Source organism: Saccopteryx bilineata, chromosome 3 (assembly GCF_036850765.1).
Source record: "Saccopteryx bilineata isolate mSacBil1 chromosome 3, mSacBil1_pri_phased_curated, whole genome shotgun sequence".
Classification (NCBI taxonomy): Eukaryota; Metazoa; Chordata; class Mammalia; order Chiroptera; family Emballonuridae; genus Saccopteryx; species Saccopteryx bilineata.
The window spans coordinates 112,191,601-112,212,628 of record NC_089492.1 but is presented as its reverse complement, the minus strand read 5'-3'; the positions used below and the strand labels follow the sequence as shown (position 1 = coordinate 112,212,628).

The 21,028-nt window shown below is 39.5% G+C and overlaps 1 non-coding gene across 1 annotated transcript; it reads left to right on the top strand.

The window, feature by feature from the left end:
• Positions 1 to 7,528: 7,528 nt before the first annotated feature.
• Positions 7,529 to 7,604, top strand: TRNAA-UGC (transfer RNA alanine (anticodon UGC)). The gene has a single exon. It is a non-coding gene; the product is annotated as a tRNA-Ala (tRNA).
• The last annotated feature ends 13,424 nt before the right edge of the window (positions 7,605 to 21,028 follow it).

Genomic DNA, 21,028 nt, shown 5'->3' with positions numbered 1-21,028 from the left:
CTGCAGAGTTAAACAGAAAAGATTTGGATGGATAAATGAGGTTTTATTACCTTTGCTTCTTCATTAATTTTGTTTGTTGCAGCTGCTTGTTGCCATGAACACCAAAGTAATGACACTGCAATTCACACTGAATATTTTTATTTGGAAAATAAGGTTTCACTTACATAGTTGAGGTTCATCAACCACATGAACTGAGAGTGGGAGGTTTACACACACCAGAGATTTATTTGCTAAACTACTGATCTTGTTTGTTTTTCGATAACTACAAAGCGGTATTTCTTCTGTTTATAGAATCTTTTCATTGATCTCCTCAATGAATATTTGTTGAGTATCTATTTACTAAGAACTATGTGCTGCTATGTACTATGTGCCCTGGGCTCTGAGCTAGATGCTAAAAGTATAGCAGTACAGAACAGAATTTATCAACTAGTGAGTTAGTTAGACAATTAAGCAATTAAATAAGCAATTATAATTGGATGATTTAAATGCTTGGAACACTTACAATAGAAATACTCAACATATTCTAGGGCTCAGGGTTGGGGAGGGCCTAGTCAAGAAAGTTTCCTAAAATGACATTGAATGAAACTTGAAAGATGACTACAAATTATCCATGCCAAGTAGAAGGAATATGAGGCAAAAAGGCTGAGAAAGGCCAGCAGCCAAAAATAGCAATGAGGAGCCCATTGCCATAATGGAGGGAGAGATGATGGTGGCCTGGACTTGGGTAATGATAGCAGAATTAGAGAAAAAGATTCTAAGAGCTGTGGATCTGAGAACTATTAAGAAGTTGGAATTGGTAGGATTTTTATGACTTACTAGATATGAGAGATGAGGAAGAACAAGTAATGAAACACAAATCCAGGTTTCTGGCTTGGACAACTGGATGGACTCACTGAACTAAGGGCAGGAAGAGAGGTTGAAGAGAGAGATAACACATTCCATTCCAAAAATGTTGACTTGGAGGTACTGTATATGGCAGACATTTGATTAGAAATTTCTATTAGGCCTGGCCAGGTGGCGGCACAGTGGATAGAGCGTCGGACTGGGACGCAGAGGGCCCAGGTTCTAAACCCTGAGGTTGCCAGCTTGAGCGACCTCATCTGGTTTGAGCAAGGCTCACCAGCTTGAGCCCAAGGTCACTGGCTTGAGCAAGGGGTCATTATGTCTGCTGTAGCCCCCCCCCACGTCAAGGCACATATGAAAAACCAATTAATGAACAACTAAGGTGCCGCAACAAAGAATTGATGCTTCTCATCTCTCTTCCTCCCTGTCTGTCTGGCTGTCCCTATCTGTCCCTCTCTCTGTCTCTCTCTGTCACCAAAAAAAAAAAAAAAAAAAAAAATTCTATTAGGCAGTTAGAATATAGTCTGGACTACAGATATGGATTTGGAAGTCATTATCTCACAGCATATAGATTTATATTAGATTATTTAGAGAAAGTCAATGGAGTGAGAAAAGTAGGGGCCAAAGGACAAGCCCATGAGGCCTACTTTAGGAAACTAGACAGGAAAAGAGAGCAAGAAATAGCCTGAGAAAGAACAAAAATAAAAGAATTATTAAGTACCAGATGCTACAGAAAGGTCAATTAATAAATATTATATGGGCCCTGGCCGGTTGGCTCAGCGGTAGAGCGTCGGCCTGGCGTGCGGGGGACCTGGGTTCGATTCCCGGCCAGGACACATAGGAGAAGCGCCCATTTGCTTCTCCACCCCCCCTCTTTCCTCTCTGTCTCTCTCTTCCCCTCCCGCAGCCAAGGCTCCATTGGAGCAAAGATGGCCCGGGCGCTGGGGATGGCTCCTTGGCCTCTGCCCCAGGTGCTAGAGTGGCTCTGGTCGCGGCAGAGCGACGCCCCGGAGGGGCAGAGCATCGCCCCCTGGTGGGCGTGCCGGGTGGATCCCGGTTGGGCACATGCGGGAGTCTGTCTGACTGTCTCTCCGCGTTTCCAGCTTCAGAAAAATACAAAAAAATAAATAAATAAAAATAAATATTATATGAGCACCTACTATGTGCCACTGGGTAATAAGGATAAAGCAGTGAAAAACATAGACCTAGTCATTATCATCGAAAGAAGAAAAAGTGACCATGGGATTTGGGATTGTAAAAAGCTATCATTTTCATCCCAATAAATTAAAAACAAATTTTTAAAATTTATCAGTTTGTAATAGCCATTTCAGAGGAGAGAGGGGTTAAAAGCAGGGTTATAGTGCATTGAGGAGAGACCACGAGATGAGGAAATGCAACACGCACATTGAGACAATCCTTTTATTTTATTTTTTTTATTTTTTTGCATTTTTTTGCATTTTTCTGAAGCTGGAAACAGGGAGAGACAGTCAGACAGACTCCCGCATGCACCCGACCGGGATCCACCCGGCACGCCCACCAGGGGGCGACGCTCTGCCCATCCTGGGCGTCGCCATGTTGCGACCCTCCTGGGTGTCGCCATGTTGCGACCAGAGCCACTCTAGCGCCTGGGGCAGAGGCCACAGAGCCATCCCCAGCGCCCGGGCCATCTTTGCTCCAATGGAGCCTTGGCTGCGGGAGGGGAAGAGAGAGACAGAGAGGGAGGCACGGCGGAGGGGTGGAGAAGCAAATGGGCGCTTCTCCTATGTGCCCTGGCCGGGAATCGAACCCGGGTCCTCCGCACGCTAGGCCGACGCTCTACCGCTGAGCCAACCGGCCAGGGCCGAGACAATCCTTTTAAATAGCGTGACGATGAAGAGAAGCAAGAATAAAGAATAGTAACCAAAATAATGCTGAAATAAACTGTAATTTTTAAAAAATTAAAATATACACAGTAACCAGAAAGGACAGGGAGCTGAGGTGGAGGAGTCGTTTGGCTGGTCTTGTTTGTTCGTTTTTTAATTATCTGAATGACTTGAGCATGCCTTTGTGCAAAAAGAGAAGAGGGTAATAGTATAGAAAAAGGGAAGGGGGCAGGGTTATGAAGTTGATTTCCAGGGAAAAACCAGTAAATGGGATAAGGAAATATGGAGCTCATCCTGAAAGGCTCCCCAGTATCATCTCTTGTCTTGTCCTGTCCTAGCCCCATGTCCATGTCCTGTCCTGTTCTAGCTCTGAAGGGAGCATTCAACAAGGTAAAGACTGCCCCACTTCACTCCTAGAATCACTGACCAAGAGCTTTAAATCCCTGAACCAGTAGAATTTGGAAAGAATTGGTAGAACTCTTATGCCTCAGAGCCAGACTCAGGCACTTCCACGGTGCCATCAATAGACCTTCTTTCCATCCTCACCAATTCCTAAAGTGTAAGGTGACCAGATCACCTTTATCCTCCCTTCTGCCAGGGCCTCACGTTGGGCAGAAAATTTCCTCTGTTTTTCCAACGTCTCCAGGGCACTAATACAAAGAGTGGGGCCAGAAAGTGTGAAGAGAATACTGCCTTATATCACAGGGACCTGATTAGGCGCACACACACAAACATTTGTGATATGGGTCTGGAATGTATCTTATTCCATACCTTATTGTGAAATGGGGCTTCCTAGCATAACTCTGCTTTTCCTGGTTCCTTCACCATCACTATTCTGCAATTTAAAGTCATCTCCTATGCTAGTCCCCCACAAGAAGCTCCCTTTGCACCAACAGTGCCAGCTGAGAACTGGATTGCATTTATGTTACTCCTGTCTGACCTTCACTCACCTTTCCTCTAGCTCCCCCATCCCAGCTCCTGCTCTCCTGGGTCCCCAATGTGCATTAAAGTCAGGGTATGTAGCACCTCCAGTGGGATTCCAGGGATGATAAGGAAGTTTTCAAGGCCTTGACTCTAAAGTCAAAATACAAAATAAGGCTCAAGTAAAATTACCTCCTTTTATTACCCTAAAATCTGGATTATCACATGCTGTTTGTGTCTGTAAGGAACTGAGACTTGATTAATTCTTGACTGGTATAAAAGAAAGAACACTGAGTCAACCACAGTTCAGGTTTCCACTTGCCATTTAGTAAATCTGTGGATTTTGGAAAATCGCTCAAGTTCTCTGTCTTACTATTCTTATCTGCAGAATGGGGATGATTACAGCCAGTATTTTGTGTTTATGATGTTCTAAACACTTTATGAATGACCTCATGTAATCCTCACAACAACTTTATAAAGCAGGTTCTATTGTTAACAACTAATACCTGATGAGGGAAGTTTAAACTGGGTAGCCTTATTCCAGAGCCTGCTCCAACAACCCTTATGCTCTCCTGAGCTAATAGTACATTCCTCCCACTCTTAGGAGTATAGAGAAGAGCCTGAAATATGAAACATATGAGAAACATGATATATTACTGTTAATGGGTACAGAGTTTTAGTGTTGCAAGGTAAGAGTTATAGAGATGGCTAAAGGTGATGGTTGCCCAACAGTGTGAATACACTTACTATTACTGATCTATATACCTAATATGGTTAAAATTTATGCTATGTGTATTTACCACATTTAACTTTTATAATTTTTAAAAAAGAAAACACTTGGTAGATTATAAAGTGTCACATATATGCAAATTTTTAACAATGTTTTTAATTCTTTTTCATTTATAAAGCAGTGGGTTCCCCAAAAGAGGATTTTATGTGACTCACTTAATCCTCTTCTGAATATCTAGAATAAGTGAGGGAAAGCCTAGTGCAAAATAGCAGTATCTCTACTTCAGCAGCCTCAAAGCAGAATAGAAACGAGGAGAAAAAAGTGGGTCAAGGTTTGCCTGTCCTCTGGTGGTGCAGTGGATAAAGTATTGATCTGGAATGTTGAGGTTGCATGTTTAAAATCCCTGGGCTTTCCTTGTCAAGGCACATAGTAGAACCAACTACTATTAGTTGATGCTTCCTAATTCTCCCCTGCCTCTCTCTCTGGAAAAAAAAAATCAATAAATAAAATCTTTTTTAAAAAAATTATTTTTAAACTTTCCTTTAAAAAAAAAGTGGGTCAGGCTTGGTTTTTACATGACAATCTGAAGGTTCCAACCCTGGCTGCAAATGCATTTTCTGGCTATCTTCTGCACTAAGAACAGAATATGCTTAGAGATTCCAAGATGGCAGCAGAGTAGGCAAAAGCACAGACTCCCACTCACACCACCAAACTGGATTACAAATTAATTTAGGAAAAGTCATCATGAAAACCCAACTTTGAACTAAAATAACAGGTCTCAAAAACCAAGGAGCAAAGAAAAATTCACACCAATCCTGGTAGGGAGTGTGGGGGCATGGTGGGGACTTCCCTCCTTCCAGGAGTGAGGGGAGGCTGAGGCTGAGAGTACAGAAGGGCTCTCATTACAAGGAAAGAGACCTGAGAGATGGAGGCCCTCAGTCTCAGAACCAGAGACCCAGCCTAGAAATCCAGGGACTGGAGGAGACAGAAAGAAAGCATTAAGAGGGGAGAAGAGCAAAGTACTATGTGTGGGTAGCGGCAGGGGTGCTTTAAAGGGACAGAGAAGAAAATATTGCTCACAGCCACTTGCCTGGGGCCCCAGGGGTGAGGAGGGCTAAGAGGACTGGCTTGACTTCCACAAGGAAAGTGGTGAGAGTGAGACAGATGGTGATGGGCAGAGGAATGCCTGGGATGACCTGAGAAGCTGACTCATCCAGTGTGGAGGTGGCCATAGCTGGGGGAGGGGTTGATCGCTCCACACAGCACAAGGCCTAAACTGGTTCTGGATGATCCACCCCCAGAAAGCTCTCCAGCTTCAAACAGTGCGAAAGACACAGACGAAAGCAGGAAGTGGGGTGGAGGGGCAGTAACTCAGGTCTCAGGGTTAACCTGAGATACACCTCTTCCTACTGAAGCCAAGAACATGCCCTGCCCCCAAAGTTCAGCTGGCAGAACCCACCTTCAAATTCTCAGAGGTCACACCCACTGCGCTCCTGGATACAGTTTCAAATAAGCCCCCTGCTTAAATCAGTAAACAAGCCTAACACTGAGTTAAGTAAACTGAAAACAAACAAATCAAGACTTCAAAGCAGCTCTACTCGGTAAGGAGACCACAACTGGAACAAGCCTACAAACCACATACAGAAACAATGGGAAGACAGAAAAACTTAAGTCACATGAATCAACAAAACAAACCCCCAGAAAAAGATCTGGATGAAACAAAAGTGATCAAGTTGCCGGATGCAGAGTATAAAATAATGATTGTTAGGATGCTTAAGGATCTCAAAGCTACAATGGATGGACTTAATGAATACCTAAATAAATTGTAAACATCAAAAAGGACACGAAAATCATAAAAAAAGAACCAGATAGAAATTACAAACACAATATCAGAAATGAAGACTACACTAGAAGGAATTAAAAGCAGGCTGGATGAAGCAGAGAATCAAATCAGTGACTTAGAGGACAAGATAAGTGAAAGCATGAAAGCAGAACAGCAAAAAGAAAAGAGAATCAAAAAGTCTGAGGAAACTCTAAGACAGGGGTCCCCAAACTTTTTACACAGGGGGCCAGTTCACTGTCCCTCAGACCGTTGGAGGGCTGGACTATAAAAAAAAATATGAACAAATCCCTATGCATACTGCACATATCTTATTTTAAAGTAAAAAAAAAAAAGCAACAAATACAATATTTAAAATAAAGAACAAGTAAATTTAAATCAACAAACTGACCAGTATTTCAATGGGAACTATAGGCCTTCTTTTGACAAATGAGAAGGTCAGTGTCTGGTTCCATATTTGTCACTGCTAGCCAGAACAAGTGATATGGCACACTTCCAAAGCCGTGATGCATGCATCCTGTGTCACCGGAAGTAGTACTGTATGTGAGCAATGCCGCACTTTGCGGTGTCTGCTGACCACCAATGAAAAAGGTGCCCCTTCCAGAAGTGTGGCGGGGGCCAGATAAATGGCCTCAGGGGGCCACATGTGGCCTGCGGGCCGTAGTTTGGGGACCCCTGCTCTAAGACAGCTCTGTGACAACACAAAGTGAAACAATATCCACATTATAGGGATTCCTGAAGGAGAAGAGAAAGTATAGGAATAGAGAACCTGATTGAAAAAATTATAGCTGAAAATTTCCTTAAATTGATGTGGGAAAGAGTCACACAGTTTCAAGAAGCAGAGAGAATCCCATTTAAAAAGAATGCAAAAAGACCCACACCAAGACACATCATAATCAAAATACCAAAGCTAAGAGATAAAGAAAGAATACTAAAAGCTGTAAGAGAAAAACAGTCAATCACCTACAAAGGAACCCTCATAAGAATGACATCAGACATTTCAACAGAAACACTTGAGGCCAGAAGGGAATGGCAAGAAATATTCAAAGTAATGCAGAACAAGAACCTACAACTAAGACTTCTTTATCCAGCAAGGCTATCTTTTAAAACTGAAGGAGAAATAAAAAGCTTCCCAGACCAAAAAAAAAAAAAAAAAAAAAACCTCAAGAAATTTATCACAACCAAACCAGTGCTGCAAGAAATGTTAAGGGGCCTGCTGTAGACAGAACAAAGCAGGGGGGAAAATCTAGTAAAAAAATTATTGTAGATTTAAAGGAAAAAATGTCAATATACAACTACATATCAATAATAATCTTAAATGTAAATGGATTAGCCCTGGCCGGTTGGCTCAGCGGTAGAGCATCGGCCTTGCGTGCAGAAGTCCCGGGTTCGATTCCCGGCCAGGACACATAGGAGAAGCACCCATTTGCTTCCCCACCCACCCCCTCCTTCCTCTCTGTCTCTCTCTTCCCCTCCCGCAGCCAAGGCTCCATTGGAGCAAAGATGGCCCAGGCGCTGGGGATGGTTCCTTGGCCTCTGCCCCAGGCGCTAGAGTGGCTCTGGTCGCAGCAGAGCGACGCCCCGGAGGGGCAGAGCATCGCCCCCTGGTGGGCGTGCCAGGTGGATCCTGGTCGGGCGCATGCGGGAGTCTGTCTGACTGTCTCTCCCTGTTTCCATTTTTTTAAAAAAAATGTAAATGGATTAAATGCTCCAATCAAAAGACATAGAGTAGCTGAATGGATAAGAGAACAGGACCTGTACATATGCTGTCTACAAGAGACCCACCTCAAAACAAAAGATACACATAGACTAAAAGTAAAAGGATGGAAAAAAATATTTCATGCAAATGGAAATGAAAAAAAGCTGGGGTGGCAATAATTATATCTGACAAAATAGACTTTAAAATAAAGACTACAGTAAGGGATAAAGAAGGTCACTACATAATGATAAAGGGAGCAATCCAACAGGAAGAGATAACCATTATAAATATCTATGCACCTAATATAAGAACACCTAAATATATAAAGCAGACTTTGATGGACATAACAGATGAGATCAACAGCAATACTATAATAGTAGGGGATATCAATACCCCACTAACATCACTGGATAGATGCTCATGACAGAAAATTAACAAAGAAACAGCAGACTTAAGGGACACACTAGATCAACTCGATTTAATAGATATCTTCAGAATCTTTCACCCTAAAGCATCAGAATATACATTCTTTTCAAGTGCTCATGGTACATTCTCTAGAATAGACCACATGTTATGACACAAAAGCACTCTCAACAAATTTAAGAAGATTGAAATTATATCAAGCATCTCCTCTGATCATAATGGCATGAAACTAGAAATAAACTACAATAGAAAAACTGAAAAACACTCACACACTTGAAAACTAAACAGCATGTTATTAAATAACAAATGAGTCAACAATAAGATCAAGAAAGAAATAAAAAAATTCCTTGAAACAAATGAAAATGAGCATACAACAGCTCAAAATCTGTGGGACACAACAAAAGCAGTCCTGAAAGGGAAGTTCATAGCATTATAGGCATACCTTAGGAAGCTAGAAAAAGCTCAAATAAACGACCTAAACCTGCAACTTAAAAAACTAGAACAGGGGTCAGGAACCTTTTTGGCTGAGAGAGCCATGAACACTATATATTTTAAAATGTAATTCCGTGAGAGCCATCACAACAACCCATGTATGTTACGCATTATACAATAAAAATCTAGTGTTGTCCCAGAGGACAGCTGTGATTGGCTCCAGCCACCCGCAACCATGAACATGAGAAGTAGGAAATGACTGGATTGTAATACATGAGAATGTTTTATATTTATAACGTTATTATTTTTTTTATTAAAGATTTGTCTACGAGCCAGATGCAGCCATCAAAAGAGCCACATCTGGCTTGCAAGCCAGAGGTTCCCGACCCCTGAACTAGAAAAAGAACAGCAAGTAAAGTCCAGAGGAAGTAGAAAAACGGAAATAATAAAGATCAGAGCAGAAATAAATGACATAGAAACTAAAAAAACAATACAGATGATCAATGAAACCAGGAGCTGGTTCTTTGAAAAGGTAAACAAGTTGATGAACCCAGAGCCAGACTCACCAGAAAAAGAAAGGACTCAAATAAATAAAATTAGAAATGAGAGTGGAGAAGTAACAATGGACACAGCAGAAATACAAAGAATTGTAAGAAATTACTATGAAGAACTGTATGCCAAAAAATTAGACAACCTAGGTGAAATGAACAAATTCCTTGAAAAATATAATCTCTCAAAAATCAATCTGAAAGAATCAGAAAACCTAAGTAGACCAATTACAACAAATGAGATAAAAACAGTTATCAAAAAAATCCCAACAGACAGAAGCCCTGGGCCCGATGGCTTCACAGGTGAATTCTACCAAACATTCAAAGAAAAACTAACTCCTATCCTTATCAAGCTATTTCAAAAAATTAAAGAGGAGAGAAAACTTCCAAGCTCCTTGTATGAGGCGAGCATAATTCTGATTCCAAAACCAGGCAAAGACAACACAAAGAAAGAAAATTATATGCCAATATCCCTGATGAATTTAGATGCTAAAATTTTCAACAAAATATTAGCAAACCGAATACAGCAATACATGAAAAAAAATTATACATCATGATCAAGTGGGATTTATTCTGGGGAGGCAAGTCTGGTACAATATTTGCAAATCAATTAAATGTGATTCATCACATAAATAAAAGGAAGGAGAAAAACCACATGATACTTTCAATAGATGCAGAAAAAGCATTTGATAAAATCCAGCACCCATTTATGATCAAAACTCTCAGCAAAGTGGGAATACAGGGAACATACCTCAACATGATAAAGGCCATCTATGACAAACCCACAGCCAACATCATACTCAATGAGCAAAAGTTAAAAGCAATCCCCTTAAGATTAGGAACAAGGTAGGGGATAGTTCTGGAAGTCCTAGCCACAGCAATCAGACAAAAAGAAGAAATAAAAGGCATCTAGGAGATGACGTCAGAGTAATGGCGGAGTAGGAAGCGATACCGATAAATCTCCCCCAAAACTCAACAAGATCTTCAACCAGAAACAGAAAAACCTATACTTGGAGCTTCCAGATTCTTCGCAATACACCCAAAGGTATGATTGAGTGAAAAATTGGCTAAATATATAACCAAACCCCGAAGGAAATAGGGAGTAAGAAATGCTCCGCCTTCCTCACTAACCTAAACAGGGCGGCTTTTTCTGGTAACTGTGAATATAGAAACTGAGGCGGGCAAAGGGGGTGAATAGATCCAGGCCGCCGCAGCAAAAACGGCCGAACCAGGCTGTGGCTCAGAGATCCAAGCCGAGGAAAATCTGATCCTGTGGCAACCCGGGCAATACAAGCTAACACTCGCGCCAAACCCAAACAAAGAAAGACAAGCGGAGCGGCCATTTTACCCGGTCTCCTGGTCGGTGCGCAGTTAGTGGAAGAGAGATTTCTTCCTAAGCCGCGGAAGTGGGTGCCCGCGTTGCCCCACGGAGAGGCAGGGTCAGAGGCCTTTCTGTGGGCCGAGGGCAGAGTCTCTGGGCAGCCCCAGCGCCCTGGGAAAGCCACGCACGGGAGGGAGTGAGAACTAATCCCAACGGTGGAGATTTTCCGTGCTGGAGGCTGTTTCACTCAGAGGGAACCGCGGCCGGCCTCATATCCTGGTTTGCGCGCGCAGATAAGGAGTGAGCGATTCCTCCGAGTGCCTCGGCAGTGCGCGCCCGTGTTATCGCACAGAGGGGCAGAGTCAGGGGCCTTTGTGTGGGCCAAAGCGGAATCTCGGGCCGCCCCAGCGCCTTGCAAAAGCCGCACACGGGGACGGAGCGAGACTCAATTCCAACGCTGCAACTTTTCCATGCGGTTGGGGGTTTCACTCAGAGCGTGAGACTGCTGGCCGGATATCCTGGTTGCAGACAGTGAGTGAGAGTTTCCTCCAAGCGCCCCGGAAGTGGGCGCCCGCTTGTGTTACCGGATAGAGTGGCAGAGCCAAAGGTCTTCGAGTGGGCAGAAAGCCTGCCTGATTATGCTAGCTGCTCTGACTGACTGAGCCTTACCCAGAGCCCTGTGCTGAGTGGAAATAGAGTGGGGAGTTGCCAGCAATTTGAGCCTCTTACTATCCAGGCAGAGGCAGCAGCAACCCCATACCTGGACTATCAGGCTACTAATTGAGGAAGGAAAGACTAGGAGAAAGGCTCCAGGAACACGGACTCTCTCACTGTCGGAGCCTATAAATGCTAATGAGCCTCGACTCCCAATGAGAATAAAGCACAATACATGACATTGCCATAGAGACTTATCAACTGCAAACCTCTACCTGAGCGTGCCAAAGGGGCAGAACCCGGGGTACAGAGTCACCGACCAGGAAGAGGGAGAGAAAAGAAAAAGCAAGAAGATAACCTCTCAAAATCAAGAATAATCTGCAGACTTTATAACCTATCCCATTTTATTATATTTGTTCGTTTGTTTCTCTTATCTTCATTCTTGAGACTTTTTTTTCCTCCTCCAATTTGGCCGATTAACTCTCTACCGGTCTTACTCTCTCCTCTCCCTGAACTACACTACCCATAAGTGTTACATCTCCCATTATCATTTCTCTTCTCTTCCTTTCTCTCTATGAGGGTTGCACTCCAAAACCCTTAACTCTCTCTCTCTTTCTCCTTTCTTTTTTCTTCTTTTAGTGGTTCCCTCTTTTTTTCTCTCTCTCTCTTTCTTTTCTCCCTCTATATTAGTTTCTTCCTTTCTCCTTTACATCTCCTCTCATTCAAACCTCAATAACAAACAAATTATCTTATCTGGGACTCAAACCTATGTTTGTGGCATTTTGGGGGGTTTTTACTTCACCTTTTTAACTCACTAGCAGTGCTCCCATCCCTGGCTCTCCATATTATCTAGTTCTTGTTCCACTAAATACAATAGTAAGTTTTTAATTTGTCCCCCCATTTTTCCATTTTCCTCTTATTCCTCTCATCATAACTCTTAGAAAACCAACACCTAAAAGCAAATCATTTTATTCTTGACCCAAATTTTTTCCTTATTTGCTTTTTGTGGGTCCATACGCTCTTTTTTTTTTTCTTTTTTCTTTTTTTTTTTTTTCCTTTTTTTTTTTTTTTTTTTTTTTTTTTCTCTCTTTTTTGCCCCTTTATTACTTTTCCCCAATTCAGGCCCTCCATCACAGGCATTGTTTGTTATAACTCACAGTCCACCACAAGATTTTCTCAAGAAAGAGGGGAGAGGAGAGGAGAGGAAAAAAAGAGGGGGGGAATAATTTCCTTTTTTAAAAAATTTTTATTTTATTTTATTTTTCTTTATTTCATTATTAAATTTTTTTTAAAAAAACAACTCTTTTCGATTTGTTATTTTTTTATTTTTTTTAACTTTTTATTCTTTATTAAATCTCATTAATACTATCAACAAAACCACCCTCAGGTGCCATTAAGGAAGAGAAAATCGAATATCATGGATACAAAAGAAAGAGAGGTAACACAGCTAGATGAGGAAAAATCTATGGAGAAAAAATTTAATATATTGGAAACCTTGGAGCTAAATGACAGAGAATTCAAGATAGAAATCCTAAAAATCCTCCGAGATATACAAGAAAACACAGAAAGGCAATATAGGGAGCTCAGAAAACAACTCCATGAACACAAAGAATATATGTCCAAGGAAATTGAAACTATAAAAACAAATCAAACAGAGATGAAAAACTCAATTCACGAGCTGAAAAACGAAGTAACAAGCTTAGCTAATAGAACAGGTCAGATAGAAGAGAGGATTAGTGAAATAGAAGACAAGCAACTTGAGGCACAACAGAGAGAAGAAGAAAGAGACTCAAAAATTAAAAAAAATGAGATAGCCCTACAAGAATTATCTGACTCCATCAAAAAGAATAACATAAGAATAATAGGTATATCAGAGGGAGAAGAGAGAGAAAATGGAATGGAGAACATACTTAAACAAATAATTGATGAGAACTTCCCAAGCCTGTGGAAAGAACTAAAGCCTCAAGTTCAAGAAGCAAACAGAACTCCAAGTTTTCTTAACCCCAACAAACCTACTCCAAGGCATATCATAATGAAATTGACACAAACCAACAGCAAAGAAAAAATTCTCAAGGCAGCCAGGAAAAAGAAGAATACAACATATAAAGGAAGGCCCATTAGATTATCATCAGATTTCTCAGCAGAAACTCTACAAGCTAGAAGAGAGTGGACCCCAATATTTAAAGTTCTGAAAGAGAGGAACTTTCAGCCACGAATACTATACCCATCAAAGCTATCCTTCAAATACGAAGGAGAAATAAAAACATTCACAGATACAGAAAAGATGAGGGAATTTATCATCAGAAAACCCCCACTCCAGGAATTACTAAAGGGGGTTCTCCAATCAGATACAAAGAACAAAAAAAAACAGAGCCACAAGTAAAAGCTCCAAGAAGAACACAATAAAACCAAATTTAAACTGTGACAACAACAAAAAGAAAGAGGGGGAGAAGACGGAGATTAACAGTAGCAAAGGACGATGGAGTGCAAAAGTACTCACAAAATAGTTCGCTACAATGAACAGGGTAGGGACCCTTTTCATTACTCAAAGGTAACCACCATTGAAAAAACCACCACAGAAGCACATGAGATAAAAAAGACAGCAACAGAGGAAAGATGTATGGAATACAACCAAATAAAAACAAAAGATAGAAAAATGAAAGAGAAGGATCAAACAAGACACAAAACTAACAGAAAGCAATCTATAAAATGGCAATAGGGAACTCACAAGTATCAATAATTACACTAAATGTAAACGGATTAAACTCACCAATAAAAAGGCACAGAGTAGCAGAATGGATTAAAAAAGAAAATCCAACTGTATGCTGCCTACAGGAAACTCATCTAAGTAACAAGGATAAAAACAAATTCAAAGTGAAAGGCTGGAAAACAATACTCCAAGCAAATAACATCCAAAAAAAAGCAGGTGTAGCAATACTCATATCGGATAATGCTGACTACAAGAAAGGAAAAGTACTCAGAGACAAAAATGGCCATTTCATAATGGCTAAGGGGATACTGAATCAAGAAGACATAACAATTCTTAATATATATGCACCAAACCAAGGAGCACCAAAATATATAAGACAGCTACTTATTGATCTTAAAACAAAAACTGACAAAAATACAATCATACTTGGAGACCTCAATACACCGCTGATGGCTCTAGATCAGTCATCCAAACAGAGAATCAACAAAGACATAGTGGCCTTAAACAAAACACTAGAGCACCTGGATATGATAGACATCTACAGGACATTTCATCCCAAAGTGACTGAGTATACATTTTTCTCCAGTGTACATGGATCATTCTCAAGAATTGACCATATGTTGGGCCACAAAAACAACATCAGCAAATTCAGAAAAATTGAAGTTGTACCAAGCATATTTTCTGATCATAAAGCCTTGAAACTAGAATTCAACTGCAAAAAAGAGGGGAAAAATCCCACAAAAATGTGGAAACTAAACAACATACTTTTAAAAAATGAATGGGTCAAAGAAGAAATAAGTGCAGAGATCAAAAAATATATACAGACTAATGAAAATGACAATACGACATATCAGAATCTATGGGATGCAGCAAAAGCAGTGATAAGAGGGAAGTTCATATCGCTTCAGGCATATATGAACAAACAAGAGAGAGCCCAAGTGAACCACTTAACTTCCCACCTTAAGGAACTAGAAAAAGAAGAACAAAGACAACCCAAAACCAGCCGAAGAAAGGAGATAATAAAAATCAGAGCAGAAATAAATAAATTAGAGAACAGAAAAACTATAGAAAAAATTAATAGAACAAGGAGCTGGTTCTTTGAAAAGATCAAAAAAATTGACAAACCCTTGGCAAGACTTACCAAGGAAAAAAGAGAAAGAACTCATATAAACAAAATACAAAATGAAAGAGGAGAAATCACCACAGACAACGTAGATATACAAAGAATTATTGTAGAATACTATGAAAAACTTTATGCCACTAAATTCAACAACCTAGAAGAAATGGATAAATTCCTAGAACAATACAACCTTCCTAGACTGAGTCAAGAAGAAGCAGAAAGCCTAAACAGACCTATCAGTAGAGAAGAAATAGAAAAAACCATTAAAAACCTCCCCAAAAATAAAAGTCCAGGCCCTGACGGCTATACCAGCGAATTTTATCAAACATTCAAAGAAGACTTGGTTCCTATTCTACTCAAAGTCTTCCAAAAAATTGAAGAAGAAGCAATACTTCCAAACACATTTTATGAGGCCAACATAACCCTCATACCAAAACCAGGCAAGGATGGCACAAAAAAAGAAAACTACAGACCAATATCTCTAATGAATACAGATGCTAAAATACTAAACAAAATACTAGCAAATCGAATACAACAACATATTAAAAAAATAATACATCATGATCAAGTGGGATTCATCCCAGAATCTCAAGGATGGTTCAACATACGTAAAACGGTTAACGTAATACACCATATCAACAAAACAAAGAACAAAAACCACATGATCTTATCAATAGACGCAGAAAAGGCTTTCGATAAAATACAACACAATTTTATGTTTAAGACTCTCAACAAAATGGGTATAGAAGGAAAATATCTCAACATGATAAAGGCCATATATGATAAACCATCAGCTAACATCATATTAAATGGCACAAAACTGAAGGCTTTCCCCCTTAAATCAGGAACAAGACAGGGTTGTCCACTCTCTCCACTCTTATTTAATGTGGTACTAGAGGTTCTAGCCAGAGCAATCAGACAAGACAAAGAAATAAAAGTCATCCATATCGGAAAAGAAGAAGTAAAGGTATCACTTTTTGCAGATGATATGATCCTATACATCGAAAACCCCAAAGAATCCACAAAAAGACTACTAGAAACAATAAGCCAATACAGTAAGGTCGCAGGATACAAAATTAACATACAGAAGTCAATAGCCTTTCTATATGCCAACAATGAAACAACTGAGAAGGAACTCAAAAGAATAATCCCCTTCACGATTGCAACAAAAAAAATAAAATACTTAGGAATAAACATAACAAAGAATGTAAAGGACTTATATAATGAAAACTATAAACCATTGTTAAGGGAAATCGAAAAAGATATAATGAGATGGAAGAATATACCTTGTTCTTGGCTAGGAAGAATAAATATAATCAAAATGGCTATATTACCCAAAGCAATATACAAATTTAATGCAATTCCCATCAAAATTCCAATTACATTTTTTAAAGAAATAGAGCAAAAAATCATCAGATTTATATGGAACTATAAAAAACCCCGAATAGCCAAAGCAATCCTAAAGAAAAAGAATGAAGCTGGGGGCATAACAATACCTGACTTCAAACTCTATTATAGGGCCACGACAATCAAAACAGCATGGTATTGGCAGAAAAATAGACACTCAGACCAATGGAACAGAATAGAAAGTCCAGAAATAAAACCACATATATATAGTCAAATAATTTTTGATAAAGGGGCCAACAACACACAATGGAGAAAAGAAAGCCTCTTCAATAAATGGTGCTGGGAAAACTGGAAAGCCACATGCAAAAGAATGAAACTGGACTACAGTCTCTCCCCCTGTACAAAAATTAACTCAAAATGGATCAAAGATCTAAACATAAGACCTGAAACAATTAAGTACATAGAAGAAGACATAGGTACTCAACTCATGGACCTGGGTTTTAAAGAGCATTTTATGAATTTGACTCCAATGGCAAGAGAAGTGAAGGCAAAAATTAATGAATGGGACTACATCAGACTAAGAAGTTTTTGCTCAGCAAGGGAAACTGATAACAAAATAAACAGAAAGCCAACTAAATGGGAAATGATATTTTCAAACAACAGCTCAGATAAGGGCCTAATATCCAAAATATACAAAGAACTCATAAAACTCAACAACAAACAAACAAACAATCCAATAAAAAAATGGGAAGAGGATATGAATAGACACTTCTCCCAGGAAGAAATACAAATGGCCAACAGATATATGAAAAGATGCTCATCTTCTTTAGCTATTAGAGAAATGCAAATCAAAACGGCAATGAGATACCACCTCACACCTGTTCGATTAGCTGTTATTAGCAAGTCAGGTAATAGCAAATGTTGGAGAGGCTGTGGAGAAAAAGGAACCCTCATCCACTGTTGGTGGGAATGTAAAGTAGTACAACCATTATGGAAGAAAGTATGGTGGTTCCTCAAAAAACTGAAAATAGAACTACCTTATGACCCAGCAATCCCTCTACTGGGTATATATCCCCAAAACTCAGAAACATTGATACGTAAAGACACATGCAGCCCCATGTTTATTGCAGCATTGTTCACAGTGGCCAGGACATGGAAACAACCAAAAAGCCCATCAATAGATGACTGGATAAAGAAGATGTGGCACATATACACTATGGAATACTACTCAGCCATAAGAAATGATGACATCGGAACATTTACAGCAAAATGGTGGGATCTTGATAACATGATACGAAGTGAAATAAGTAAATCAGAAAAAAACAGGAACTGTATTATTCCATACGTAGGTGGGACATAATAGTGAAACTAAGAGACATTGATAAGAGTGTGGTGGTTACGGGGGGGAGGGGGGAATGGGAGAGGGATAGGGGGTGGGAGGGGCACAAAGAAAACAAGATAGAAGGTGACAGAGGACAATCTGACTTTGGGTGGTGGGTATGCAACATAATTGAACGACAAGATAACCTGGACTTGTTATCTTAGAATATATGTATCCTGATTTATTGATGTCACCCCATTAAAAAAATAAAATTATAAAAAAAAAAAAAAATAAAAAAAGGCATCTAAATTTGCTGATGATATAATACTGTATATAAAAAACCCTAAAGTCACAGTCAAAAAACTACTGGACCTGATAAATGAATTCAGCAAGGTGGCAGGATATAAAATTAATACTTAGAAGTCAGAGGCATTTTTATAACACCAATAATAAACTGTCAGAAAGAGAAATTAAGGAAACAATCACCATCACTATTGCAACTAAAAAAATAAAGTACCTAGGAGTAAATTTAACCAAGGAGATTGAAGACTTGTACTTGGAAAATTATAAAACATTGATAAAAGAAATCAAGGAAGATACAAACAAGTGGAAGCATATACCATGTTTATGGTTAGGAAGAATAACCATCATTAAAATGTCCATATTACCCAAAACAATTTATAAATTTAATGCAATTCTATTAAAATACCAATGACATACTTCAAAGATAAAGAACAAATATTCCAAAAATTTATATGGACCCAAAAAAGAACATGAATAGCCTCAGCAATCTTGAAAAAGAAGAATAAAGTGGGGGTTATCACACTTCCTGATATTAAGTTATACTACAAGGCCATTGTACTCAAAACAGCTTGGTACTGGCATAAGAACAGGCATACAGATCAATGAAACAGAACAGAGAACCCAGAAATAAATCCATACTTTTATGGACAATTGATATTTGACAAGGGTGGTAATAGCATACAATAGAGTAAAGACAGCCTCTTTAACAAATAGTGTTGGAAAAATTGGACAGCTACCTGCAAAAAATAAAACTAGATCACCAACTTACACCATTCACAAAAATAAACTCAAAATGGATAAAAAATTTAAATGTAAGTCATAAAACCATAAGCATCCTAGAGAAAAACATAGGCAATAAGCTCTCCAACATCACTCGCAGCAATATATTTGTTGATTTCTCTCCACAGGCAAGGAAAATAAAGGACAGGATAAACGAATGGGACTATATCAAACTGAAAAGATTTTGTACAGCTAAAGACAATATGAACAAAATAAAAAGGCAGACCACACAATGGGAGAACATATTCGACAATACGTCTGATAAGGGGTTAATAACCAAAATTTATAAAGATCTTGTAAAACTCAACACCAGGAAGATAAACAATCCAATCAAAAATGGGTAAAAGAAATGAATAGACACTTCTCCAAAGAGGACATACAGAGGGCCATTAGGCAGATGAAAAAATGCTCAACATCACTAATCATTAGAGAAATGCAAATTAAAACCACAATGAGATATCACCTCACACCAGTCAGAATGGCGCTCATCAACAAAACAACACATAATAAGTGCTGACGAGGATGTGGAGAAAAGAGAACTCTCCTGCACTGCTGGTGGGAATGCAGACTGGTGCAGCCACTGTGGAAAACAGTATGGAGATTCCTCAAAAAACTGAAAATCGAACTGCCTTTTGACCCAGCTATCCGACTTTTAGGAATATACCCCAAGAACACCACATCAATGATTCAAAAGGAGAAATGCACCCTCATGTTTATGGCAGCATTGTTCACAAGAGCGAAGATCTGGAAACAGCCCAAGTGTCCATGAGTGGACGAGTGGATTAAAAAGCAGTGGTACATATACACAATGGAATACTATGGGGGCATGAAAAAGAAGAAAATCTTACCTTTTGCAATAACATGGATGGACCTGGAAACTATTATTTTAAGTAAAATAAGTCAGGCAGAAAAAGAAAAATATCATATGACCACACTCATTTGAGGAATCCAATGAAAATGTGAACTGAGGAACAGAATAGAGACAGAGGTGGGTTCAAAGGATCCAGAGGTAAAGCAGACAGAGGGAAAGGGGATGATAGGATGGGATGGGAGCAGAAAAGTAAATCCTGAAGGGAATGGGGGAGGGTGTTTTGGGGAGGGGGACAAGACATTGAAGTAGTCTGGATTCCATTCTAAGTAGAAGCAAAGCCACTGAAGGCCAAAGCCACGGGTAAAATAACCTGATTTATGTTGTAGAAATATCATGTTGGCTAATGGATGAAGTAGAGGTTTGAGTAGGTTCAAAAGTGGAGCCTAATTTGGTGGAAGCTCAGTGGATAGAGCATCAGACTGGGATGTAGAGGACCCAGGTTCAGAAACCCCAGGTCGCCGGCTGGGCGCGAGCTCATCTGGTTTGAGCAAGACTCACCAGCTTGAGCCCAAGGTCGCTGGCTTGAGCAAGAAAGAGGTCACTCACTCTGCTGTAGCCCCCTGGTCAAGGCACATATGAGAAAGCAATCTAAGATTGCTAAGAGAACAACTAAGGTGCCGCAACAAAGAATTGATGCTTCTCATCTCTCTCCCTTCCTGTCTGTCTGTTCCTATCTGTCTCTCTTTGTCACACACATACACACACACACACAAAGCAGAAACTAGGAGATCAAAAGGAAGCTGTTGCCTTTAGAAAAACCAAGGTTCCTTGAAAAAATAATAGTCATAAGTGATAGAAATATCCCATCAAAATATGTCCAGGCACTGGGAAGAAAGGGGCTTCATCATATTATTATTATCTGACATTATAGTATATGTTTATTAATTTATATAATTATCTGTTCAGATTCTGTATCTCCTATTAGAAAGTAATCTTGATGAGGGTATAAAGCTTGCCTTGATCAGTTCTCTATCTCCAGTGCATAGAACAGTGTCTGCAACAAAAAATAAATATTTTCAAACTAATGAATAAATCATGTATTTAATCCCGTTATGAAGCAAAGAACTCTTCTGTAAAGCAAATCATCATCCTCTCTCATCCATTTTGTTATCGGGATCTTATACATTCATTGAGAGGAACCTGAAGAAAGAGTAAATCAAGTCTAATGAAGTTTACTGTACTGAGTGGAATGACCTCAGAGAATGTAAATCCCAGATATAGAGACCTTGAACGTGCTTATTATAAATTTTAATAAATAAATTAATAAAACCAGAACTCAGAGCACTTATCTGTGGTTTCCAGA